This window comes from Argiope bruennichi, chromosome 10 (genome assembly GCF_947563725.1).
Source record: "Argiope bruennichi chromosome 10, qqArgBrue1.1, whole genome shotgun sequence".
Taxonomy (NCBI): domain Eukaryota; kingdom Metazoa; phylum Arthropoda; class Arachnida; order Araneae; family Araneidae; genus Argiope; species Argiope bruennichi.
In genome coordinates, this window is record NC_079160.1 from 80,183,759 (window position 1) to 80,196,848 (window position 13,090).

General features: G+C 31.5%; 1 protein-coding gene across 4 annotated transcripts in view; it reads right to left on the minus strand.

The window, feature by feature from the left end:
* Nucleotides 1-13,090, minus strand: part of LOC129987939 (phosphatidylcholine:ceramide cholinephosphotransferase 1-like) — a 138,010-nt gene that overhangs the window by 35,105 nt on the left and 89,815 nt on the right. The window contains exon 1 of one of the 4 annotated variants that reach the window (XM_056095950.1): nt 8,318-8,421. The exons of the other annotated variants lie outside the window; for them this stretch is intronic. The gene's annotated coding sequence lies outside the window, so the exon portion shown is untranslated. Of the gene's footprint in view, nt 1-8,317; nt 8,422-13,090 lie in introns of those variants that run through there. 4 annotated transcript variants of the gene reach the window in all.

The following is a 13,090-nucleotide window of genomic DNA, read 5'->3' on the forward strand; positions in this document are numbered from 1 at the left end:
CAATCGACCAAAAACAATTCGTCCAAAATACGTATTCGATATCCTACGTTATACGAAGCACAAGACGTTCACGGGGAGCGGTTACAAAACTCGTATCTACCCCTTCCACCTTGCCTTAGCCTCGTCTCACATCAGTGTTCAAAATTTTGGAACTCTAGCTTGACAGAACGCACCCAAAAAATTGAATACGGGATTTCATCTTCACAAATATGAAACAAATCAAGCTAAATGAATGAAGACAATTAACGGGTAGAACTGCAAGAGAGACATATAGAATTAATACCAAAAACTTTATCTTTATAAACAGAGTTATCCGTTAAAGTCAAATGTGCGTCAGACTTTATTTTCAATGGATAAGTTTTGCATCTTTTAATCGCCAGCCAACTGGACATTTAAGTTATTTTAATTCATTTAAACATACACCAGCACGTACACACGGTGATATAAATGCAATTAGAGCTATCAAGAGAACTAAATATACATACAGATTAATAATTGCATTACATTCCATATCAATATTGTATTAAAAATTTCAAAAGAAATTTTTATAGTAATTAGACACATAATGCTATATAAAATTAGTCTTGTTTCATTAAATGCAGTAAATGCACGCTGTTGATCTTTTAGATCATCTAAACTTCTTCACCCATGAGGCTTGTCCAATTAACCTCTAGAATAAGCCCTAAAAACAGATCTTGCTACGATTCCGAAAAGCACGTGACAATCAATTAACCACCAACTATGACACGCAATCACAATCTGAGTAAAACCGGTAACGCGGAAAACGTCGCCTCTGCATAAAAGCCCAAGCATTCGGTCTGTGGAACATCCAGCATAGACAATACCGAAGAGTTTAATCAACCCTTCCACGTGACGTCTGCTTTGGTAGGATAAAATAATTTTTACTTTTTGATGGCCGCCACGCGGAAGGACGAGCACGTTGATTTGCACGAGAAATGCACCGAAGGGAGGACATTTTTTATTAGAAATAGCCGTGCACTGAGCGAACAAAAATTCGCACTATTCTATTTAATTATTCCTAGTGACAGAAAATAAGGTACAGTGGCATCCCGCATCACGAACATAATTCTACCAAGAATCTTTCTCGTAATGCGAAACACTTGCTAAATGGAACAGCTTTTTTCGTAGGAAGTCAGGTTAGATAGAACAATAAAGTGCCATTTCGGGAAGGGAACCCCCCCCCCCCTGAAATCTATAAAAATGTAATTTATTGCACATAAAACACGTTTTTTTTTTTTTTTAATTTTTAAAAGAAAGTTGTTTAAAAGATATTTGTTTATGGCAACACTTCAAAATTCAGCGAAAATCAGACACAACATTATCGTAAAATAAATTTGTAGCACACATTATTACTTATGTGACGATTCTCAATATTGATGCTATGATTTCCCATACTTTCAGCATCTTCTTAATTTCAATGGCAGATTGTTCTACTAAAACTATTACAGTACACTCCCGAGTATCCGGTTTGCGACTTTCCGGCTTCCATACTATCCGACCTGGTTTTCTTTTATCATAATTAAATGAGGAAGGCAAGGTGTCTATTAAGTCTTCTATTAAGAGCTTTTACAAAACCTAAAAACTCTTAGACTCTTATCCTAAGTTTACCTTTTCATATCTGTGCAATCATTTATCAGTGAAAAATAAAATCAATTTGAGCCAATTTTCTTAAGAATAAGACCTCGATTTACATTAATGTTTTGTTTATGTTACCTGCATTTAAGTTGGACACTACAGAATTTATGTTAAAATGTGAATACTTTATATCCTTTAACTTACTTTTTCTCTAATAAATTCTTAAAACGTGCAGTGCAGTATATAAACATACATAAACTACAGAACCTTTTATTTTAACTCGACACATTACCGGCAACTGCTTCTATAATTCACTAAGCCACGGCTGCATTCATATTAAAATAAATGGAGGGCTTAGTACTCAATAAGAAGTGAGAAAATACGTATTATAGCAGTGAGTTTTGGTATAAAACTTAGTCTTTCGGAATTCATAGAACTCCGGCCTATCCGGCTGTTTTGTTATCCGGCCTACCTTTCCGTCACATTAGGGCGGATACTAGGGAGTGTAGTGTATTTCTTCTTTTTCTGATCTGATATCATTCGCAATTTTTTTTGTTGTGGCGCAGAATTTAGCTCCGTAAGCTCTTCAACTGTTGCGGTTATGTTCTTCCACTAGATCACAAATGCCGTCACTCACAATCCACCTCAAAACGAGATAATCTCGACTAGAGACAATCTCTTCGATAAAGGTTCCACAGGCGCTAGCTCAAATCCTTCAGAATCATGCCCGACAATGTTATCTGACCAGAATTTCTTCTATTCAGAAGTAAGGATTCCTTTCAAACAAATGTTTACCAATGGCTGATACTAGAGATATAGAAAAACCTTGCATGTTACGTCACGATGTCGCCTCATCATTCGATCTGTGTAACATAACTCGTTAAAGTGAAGTGAGGGGAACCCTTTCCTACGTCACTGATTATCCATAGAAAACTGAGTGGAGAGTCAACACGCAAAATGTGCCGAAAGAAAAAAAATGATGCGAATCCACAAGAAAACCCTTGAGCATTTTTATTTAAAGTAGGTCCACATATACTATTATGATTTAATAAAGCGGAAGATTTTAAGTACTTGCAAACTGCTTTCTGTTCTTTTTTCTTACAATATCGGTTAGTATTTTTCTTAGGAGTGCGGACAAAAACGTCACTTTTTTAATAAGTGATTTAATAACCTTTAAGGATTAAAAACAGAGGACTATCGAGAGTTTACAACAATTAGAATTTCAATTGAGTACAGAAAGCTTTTTAGTTATTCTCATTTGATAGGATACACCGATAAGACACAGACTTGGGAGGAAAAAAGATGAACTTCATAAGTTATTAAGAGAGCCAAATATAAAAACCGAGAAGTAAACATAGCTACTCGAACGATAGGATTAATAAATTTAAACAAAATGTGCCCGAGAAATTAAAAATGCTGCAGAATTATGATATAAAATAAAAATTAACTTCAAGAATAAAAAAAAAATCAGCAACTAAACCAGAAATAGTGATTTTACATTCAATCGTTATTAAAAGGACATCAACAAAGGAATAAAGTTTAATATATTCTTCGGTTCCATGAATTCCAATTGGTCATTATTGTCCAAAGTCAATTTTGGAATTATATAAAGAACAAAGAGTTTGCAATGCCAGTTAAAGATACCGATACATGCACAATTAGGATCACAGATGCTGCGCCAAGTCTGACAGCGGAAATGTGGAGAATACTTGTCAAGAATTGGAATACTACACAGATATTCCCCGAACACTAAGGGTGCTAACAATGAAATTTAAAAACATAAGCGGTGCTATTAAAATCTGTAAACGTCTTTACAGTATATATAAACATGTTACAAATATATACGTTAATTCCATTTGAAATGGAATTTGATCGTTACATTATCTGGAGAACAAACTAAATTTCACTTTAACTGCCTCCCATGGCAAAAAATGTCGATTAATTGCTTCTACGTATAGCTTTTTTTTTTTTTTTTTTAAAGTGCAACATCTATGTGCAGCAAAATTATCTGTTTTGTAAATATTATGGGTGCTATTTTACTTGTAAAGAATAATTTTTTTTTTTCAAACATTTCTGACATATTAAAACTGAAGTGTTTCTTTTAACACTTGCACGACATTTACGGTTACTGCCAAATGCAAATATACATTTTATTTGTTAAATTATTTAACAAATAAACATTTATTAATTATTTAAAACATTATTTAAAAATAACATTTTCGACAGAGAATAAAATTAAACTGAATCCTGATAATTTTTTAAAAAATCCTCGCACGATAATAAAAATTCTAAACTACTTTCATGCTTTTTTTATAGAAAAAACTTCATGATTATTAAAATCATTGAGGAAAAACCAGTCACTTCAGTAATAAAATGCAAATGGTAGTGGTAAATTTCAAAGAAATTTAAAGATCAACAATAATAATAAAACAAAATGATGAATGGTATTCGAATTTGATTGAATGTTTATATATCCAAGAATGATGGCGACTGATTAGAAAATTAGAAGGTCAGTCTTATCGATGTTGAAGAATGCAAGGACGTCCTGGCCATCCCTTAAGTGAATTTTTGAAATAATATTAATCAGCATTCTTTAAGCACTTGATATTTATATTAAGATTTTGAATATTTTATTTTACTATTCTGACTGAGGATGATTCGGATTGCTAAAAATTACTTAACTTTTGAAAAAATTACTGCACATCAATTTAAAAAAAAAAAAAAAAAAAAAAAAAAAACTATACAAAATATCTTTAAACGAAGAAGTTGCGATATCAGGTCCATCGGTGTCTATTATTGCCAAGGAAGAGATAAAATTCAGAATACAACTCCTAATCCATAAAAGTCAATTTAGATAAAATAACGCTGATTAAACAAATGCTTATCAAAAGCTTTTCCTTTCATTCATTAGAATTATAAAAAAAATCCATTTGCAGAGATTAACATTATCAATACAAATTTATAAATGAAATTTGTCTTGAAAAGCTCTGCAGTTCTGTTTAATCAATTTATATGTTAAATAATAATTAAAAAAGTTTTTAGTTAAGTCATTAATTCTTAATCCATTATTATATATAACAAAAAAAAATTGAAATTCACTACCAGATGGCAGTAATAGCATAGAATCGATGAATTGATAAGTTCTGAAAATCTTAAAGTAATATCAAATAAATAAAAACGCGAACAGAATTTCATAGTCTTAACCACAAGGTGGGTGAGTGAAAAAAAAAAAAATCAATCGCCCCCCCCCCTTTTTTTTATCGTAATAAGTTGCACAACATTTCACCACAGATGGTACAAAAGAAAACTAACAGAGAGAAAAAGTAGCTTCGTTAATGATCCTCAAATCTTCGGTATCATAAAATGAAATACAGTAAAAACAAGGGGGAACTGCAAAACCTTGACCTACCAATAAAGAAAGGATATTAATGGATGGGAAAGAGAGGGAGAGATCTGGAAAGATCGAAATTGAATTGAAGTGCAGCACAAAAATAAATAAAGAATAAACACAAAGAAATGCGCTTTTTTTTTTAAAGACTATAATACTAAAAAACCAAGATTCTAATATTGCAAAATAATTTATGTTCTTCATGAGTTCATACATTAGTAATACATTTATTTCTGAATAATTAAGAGTGTTCGAAGTATAAATACATTGTAAAAATATGAAATGAGAATTACACAACTCAAGTAATTTCAATAATACTATATTCCAAACACATTAAATTCGATTTATTATCTCTATAAACTAATCAATTCCGAACAAATAAACTAATTTTTGCATTCAGACGCAACATGACTCACTTCAATAACATCAAACTATAGTTAAAACAATTTCTTTCAAATGAATTTAGAACAGAAAAGAACAAAAAAGATCTCTCTAAAAAAACTTCCAATTCCAGTAACTTTAGAATTCTGGAAAATGTAACCATCACCAATTTTACGGTTTGCAAAGTCACAAAAAATTAAACCGTTCTATTTCATTTATTTATTTCAATTTCTTTCTCAATATTAAACAAAGATTCTCCAAAATAAATTTTGGAATTAATCGGAATAAGTAATTCCGATTAATATTTTTAAGATTAATAATTTTGAAATTAATCTTAATATTCTTCCCGACTATAAGATAGAAAAAAGCGAAAATCCACATACTGTAATACAGTCAAAAAGAAAGAATAAAAAGAAACATGAAGCTAACATACAGACACACACAAAAAAAAGCCGTTTTTCAACCAACAAAATAAATACAGGGAAGCAGAGACCGAGGAAAGAATTTATCAGCTTAAAACTGTTTCGTATTGGCCGATGACGTCACTAATCCTCGTACTAGCAGGTGAAGGTAAAATTGAGTCATAACTTTTGCGGATTCATCTACGCTGTAAAGTAACGTGACTTAGCGAAAACGGGTGAGGAAATCAAGCAAACACGAATGTCTTGTTGCATTTCTTCGGTAAATACTTGAAGTTAATTCTTCCGTATTCAGTGGTTCACTTCAATAACAAGTCAAATTTTAACATTGAATTGGTCACCACAGTTGAATTCAACAAAATACAAAGTAAATATTTTATTAATAAAACTCAAGAACATTTCATTTGGCCCATTGTTGAAATCGATTTAAAAAGAATAGTGTTAAAAAAAAACCTTAAAAATTCTTAACTTTTTTTTTTAAGTGTTTGAAATATTTATAACTAAATTTGAACCTATGTTAACAAAACTGCCACATCTATCTTAATAGATAAATAAAAATACTTTGTTTCACATTTTTTTTCGAGCGTAATTTAATTAGTAACTAGTTATGTATTAAATTTTCACTCAATCGAAAAGACGTAAAAGTTTTACACCCAAACGACCAACATCATATTACCAACAAATTATTTTTCTGTGGATTTGAGAAAATAATTAAAGCATATAAATACTAATTAATATTTATGATCAAAAACTCACTCAGGGCTTTTCCCCATTAGTTTTTCAGTTGCCCTAAAAATCAGAGTTTAATTTTTTTAAAGTTACAATCTTTGTAAATTTGTGCATTTGCAAACGATTTAAAAATCGCAAGCATTGCGAAATCAAGGAAGTTTTGATAGAACGAGAGATAAAGAAGTTAACTGACGAACATCACAATCACGTCCTTAAGTTCATTCGAAAAACCCTATCTAATGATGAGGTTACATGAACCAAGGAGTCATTGGGTCATCCATCCGCATGAGTGTCCGAAGGCAGAAAAACTAGATATTGAACATTTAAAAAAAAAAACTTCATTCTCTTGCTCAATAGCTGGCTCAAAAGAACGATTTTTCAATTCCTTTCTTTTCAATTTAATGCAAGGAATTTCAAAATCAGTAAATAACGATAATTACACGGTTTTCTTATTATATCGAATAGAAATTATTTTCGTCTTAACCCTAATTGGTTTGAAATCGCTCAGGAATTTAATTGTGCAAGTATTAAATTTTCTTAATGAAATCACGCCATAATGAAAGCAATTAATTGTTACAGTAATGAGAAAGGCTGAAGAAAACCGCAAATGATTTTCACAATAAATAAATAAAAAAAATTAAATTCTGGCAGTTGGTACGAAGTATGATTACAATTGAGCACAAAGAAGATAAAAGAATAAAATAAAACTCGTTTCATTAAGAACGAATGCTTAATAAAAGGAATGGTTTTCAAATATGTGAAATAAAGCTGAATTAATCCTTGAAGTGGATTTTAAAATAATCCAGGCTTTTAAAAAAACAATTATAGGTAAGGAAATCGTAATATGCAAATTACTTTTCGATTTCTCAACGTAAATTGCAAAGAACCTTAATTTCAAAGGCGGTGGCAAATTCAAAGCATTTATTCTAAAAATGTGGTAATCGGTTACTTCAAAAGAGTTTCTCTACAAATTGTATTCAAGATTTAAATAAATAATGGATTAAAATAATAAATAAAAGAAGAGGAAGAAGTAGAATTTAATAAAATAAATTCTTTCTTTTGATGCTGACGTTAAACAATATTTTCAAATCCAGTGATCAATGCTGACGTTAAACAATGAGTTTCAAATCCAGTGATCAAAGTTTTATTTTAAAAAATTATTATGATTCCCAAATATATTTTAACTTCATAGCACTTATAATCTGGCATACTGACTGACAAACCAAAACTGTAACAAAATGACAAATATGATGCAAGAACTTTTCAAAACGATCTATTAGACAATGCTCATTAAAAAACGATTTTTTTAAAAAATTTTAATAAATTTTAGTTAAAAACTCATAGGAATTGTATCATTTCCTATTATAAATTCAGTGCATTTTATCGCCTTAGAAACTTTTTAGTCTAAAATTCTGAAAGTTAGGTTTACAGTAACACCAATTTTATTAACGAACATTTTATCACCTAATTTAATAATTTCTAAATACATAAATATATTTTACAACAATACTTTTCTTTGTTTTATAAATGCGTTGAAATGACATTTTTTGTGTGCACATTATCGCTGCTGGAATTCAGTCAAGTTTTAATAACAAAGCATTATCATGCTACAAAGATTGCGATTGGAAGCTAGAATTTCCAAGATTTTCTTTTTAAATACTCCTGCTTATAGTAAAAAACGACAACAAGAAAGTAACTTCTACAGCCCTACTAATAAACATTATAAAAGAGCCCGCAAAATAATTTATCACATAGAATGTTTCCATATTATAAATAAAAGATACACATATAAGTAAGTACTAACCTTCATAAGCTTCATTCCAACAACTCTGTACGAATACAAACTGCTGAGATAAAACGAAGCAATGCTCGCGGTGAAGCAGTCCTTGCAAATGCTGAGAGATGAACTCCGCTTCTTCAATTCAAGAAACTTATCATTTCTTAAGAGGTTTGATGATAAAGTCACGATGAAAGGAATAAATATTATTATGGGAAAAGTATTGTTTAGAGGATGGTTCGAGTGAACTTATCGCGAATGCATGCGAGATGGATTCGAATTATTGAGCAATTTCATAAAAAACAAATTGAGAGAATGGACTGGAAAATGATGAAACAAATGTAACTATAGCAACTATTAGATTAAGATAAAATTTAAGATTCATAAAATAATAGTTAAACAAAAAGCAAAATATACAAAATAAGGAGATTTATTATTATTTCAAGCCACTATCTGGGATAATGTCAAATACAACTTCAATAATAAAATAACATTGATCTTAAGATCACATGCTTAGTCGCATATTGTTGACTCACAATGTTTCTCCGTTTACCACAATGGATTTTTGGTTAATAAAATAGGTGACGCGAGTTAAAGTATTATGAAAATTTATATTATTCAGTACTAGATATACCTGTGCGACAACACATACAGGCAACGTCAACGATGTTTTATTCACAGAGTTGGACACCGTTTTTACAAAGATGAGAATTGACCACACTCGATTTACCTTTTGTTGCTGGGAGAACTTGCAGCATTTTACTGAATTTGCAACTGTTCTTGTAGTGTCAACGATTTGTTGCACAACGTTTATTGATTTATTTTCAGATGTCTAATTTGGGTTATTCATTTTATAAAATTCATGTTAAGTGCTTTAATATACATATAATATGTATAGATAGTTTTTGTTTGTTTTTAAAATTATTATATCTTGATATTACTGAAGCCAGAGCATTGTGCCATATCTTGCACCATCGTTTCATTAATCTTATCACAATCGTTTTCACATCTAGATTTCTTTCATATTCCATCTTTCGATTTTATTATCATAAGTGTAGTATCAAAGATGATCTTTTGTATCAAAAGTGGTATGAAAAGACTGCTGTCTGCAATTTAAAAACTTTATAATGCGTCATGTCGAAATAAAATAAATAGCTCTTTTGTAATAGAGACTGACAAAAGAAGTAGAATTTAACTTTGTAATTCTGATATATATTAAAAAAAAAAAATCCATCAATACTCTATTTTGTGAGAGGTTACTTCAGCTTCAAAATAATTCTTATCCGATTCTATTATAAACTGATGCTTTTCAACAAAGAATTACTGCTAAAAATCTTTTTATAACAGAATTCTCTTAATGCTTTCGAAGATTCTGGTGGCAATCGATTATTCTCACTTTTTGAAATCCTGGAATATATTACCACCAGATGCTAATTTCTAATTATTTTGGAATCTCTTCAGAGGCGAAACTCTTAAGGCATTGATCGAAATTTCGACGATATCTCCATGTTGCAGAAACTTCCAGAGTTCGAAAAACACATTTTCAGAAAACGTCTGTCAGTCTGTGACAAAGATAACTCAAGAACACTTTGAGCTAGACCGTTGAAATTTGGTATATGGTCTTTATACCAAATTTGCAGATTTTTATCAATTTTGAATAAAATCTATGCGGAGGAAGTTCGCATATTGGGCTGTTCGAATATAAGTTAACACAATAATTACAAAACAAAGAGAGTTAGACAAATAAAATTTGGTACATAGATTTAACATCTATAGTGTAGACATCTATCAAATTTTGATCAATCAAACCGACAGGATAGATCATCTGTCGATCTGTACTTTCAGAAAATGTAAACGTGATAATTAAAAGATGCAGTGATGATGATGATGTCGTCTCCGCGTTACCACGGAAAGGGGGTTCAGTAGCTTATGAGGGTAAAGACCCCTGAACACCCTGGGACAGAAAGCTCATATGAAGATGAAACTCACACATTCGCTTGCACAATCCCCTTTTACAGGGGGGGGGGGGGGCACATTCACACACCTCACAGATACAACACAGATGAAGAACAGACGTGCCCGAACCGGGATTCGAACCCGGGACGCCCAGATCAAGAGGAAGATGCGCTACCCCTATGCCAGGATGCCGGCGATAAAAAGACGCAGTGACTTAAATACATCAAATTTGGTATGCGATTTTGTGACAATAAGTGTAGTTCAGTGTCAATTTTTTTGTTTTGATCAGTAAGGAAAAACGCGTCCAAAACACAAATTTAATTTTCAGATAATATTAAATGCATGCCAGGGATGAATCGTCAAGGATGACATGATAGATACGGTAAAAATTCTATATTCATATATAAAGTTAATATTTCGTAAGTATTGTATGCAAATGCCACGCAAGGCGTTCTCTGGGATACTTTTATTAGAGAGTATGCAAGAAAGTTTAAGGAGACCACACCCGCTGGTTTAGTTATCTTTTTAAAAATCAAGCGCTTTCGCTAATTAAACATTTCAAAACCAGCTATTTGTCAGAAGCACGCTATGGCGATTCTCCGATAAAGGGTTTAACGGACATTTGCAATTCTCCCGGTAATGATAACCGTTAGACGTCACTAAACAAGAAAGAGTTAAGCAAAAGTCGCAAGAATTTATGCTTTCTAACATCCTGCGCCATTCTTTTTTTTTTTTTTAACCACATTTTCTCCTTTATGCCCCCAGTTTAAAGATAAACAATGGGTTATAGGAGACGAACCCCGTCATTTTGGGAAAGTTATTTGTGCAATGTACACGTTCCGTAACTTGAAGAGCAGATGCAATAATTTTATTGATTTGTGCGTTTTTCAACGTTTGCAAAGTTGTAAGTGTCAAATTCAATTTTTTTTGTTTTTTTTAAAGGCATTAAAGGGCATTGAAAAGAGAAAATGTTTCGAACTATAATTTCGTTTTATTGATCTTTGTCTTTAGGGCTACTTTAGTTTCTAATTCACTGTTGCAGAAATAATAAAAAGTAATATAGTAACAGTAAGTACAGTTAGCAAATAAGAATATTAAAACGTCGCGACGCATCCATCTTTAAAATTAAATACGCCATACGTCATATCATATGCGTACTTCCCCATACCTTTGTAATAATATATTAGTGGAAGGAAAAAAAAAAAAAAAAAAAGAATAATGAGACTACAAGGTTACTGGGAATTTGAAACTTTGATTCTAAGTTAACGCAAGTACAACCTATAAATCACTGGCATTCACGATTTTTTTTTTTTTTTTTTTTTTTACATGGACTTAACACTAAAACTGCAAAAACTTTTAGTTGCATTGAAAAGGATCGCCAAAAACAGCAAGAGTATTACTATTTAACGCCAAAAATAGTAAGCATCAATATATTCCAGAATTATAAATGCAACACAGCTTCAAATGAAAAAGACAAGAATATTTACAATAGCTCCCAAAAATCTAGGCACCTTAAAAAATAGCAGAATGAGAATGCTAATATTTTGTGCCGATTTTCGATTTACCGAAAAAAATCGATTTTTTTTTAATGCCAGTTCTCGAAAAATATCGATCTATCGAAATCATTATTATGAATAATAGTTCACGATGAATCGCAATACAATAAATCGATATTCACAATTAATTTGCGTTTCCAATTTCGTCTCGGTTATCAGTTAGTATTTATTTTTGTTGCTCTTCATTCTTTTTCACCTTCACATAGAAGTTTTGTGAATATTTCTTTAAATACTGTCATATTCTAATATATATAAAAAATACTTGTATCAAACGTATCATTTTGGAATAAACTGCTTTAATGATACCATTATGAAAAAAATAATTGCGATTATCTGAAGGTTGTTGACTGTCCTTTATTTAATCTCTAAATATTCATCTGCAGAAATAAAAGCAAAAAAGGATTAATTCAGATTAAATTCACAATTTTATTCGCAGCTCGCATTTTCGCAATCAAGCGTATAACTATAGATAATGATATCGACATATCGAAATATGTCGGAAAATACATCGCGATGATGAAGTTCGGTTTTCGCGCAGCCTTACTACTAACACAGCGAAATTTGCTTTGAAATTCTTCTTTGCAAGCATCCCTTCTCGGGAGTGTGTTCCAATTATGTCAAGATTGAGAAATTTGCTTATTGCCTCATCGTGAAGACAAAAACCTTTTTTCCCACAGCAGACTATTCATCACAAACAGTTTTCTAATGTCACAGTGCTTACTATACAGCTTTTGTTGCACCATTTACCGAGCAAAAACGCTTTTCAAAAGCGGCCGTCTGCCAAAAAATCAAACTCGCCCTCCTTACATTACTTAGAAGTCTTTTCGCCTAGTTACTTGGTGCACGTTTTCATTAGTCGAAAACCGCCTTCGAAGAAGACACCTGCCAAAACCCTCGTTGTTGCCGGTTTGGAAGAAATCGCATTCAAAACATCATTTGCCAAGTCACGTGTTACAGCTATCGTTCGATTTATCACCCTGTCTCGTGATATCATATTTAGTGCTAGCGATGTCCTTGGAAGTACAATGTGTATGTTTTAAACATAATTGCCACGACAAGCAGAGTCATTAAAGGCTAGTATTTCGATCAAAAGAGGCTAATGTGACAACAAGATGCTATTTTAAGATGTAATTAGTAAGCAGAAACCCATGCTCAATTCTTGACAAGTAAATTCTGGGAATAACGTATACAGAGAAAAAGGACGATAAATTTAAAAAAATATTTCGTTTGGGTCCTCGATATATGGTTGAACAAGGAACAAGAGGAGGAAAAAAAAAGTTGACAATGC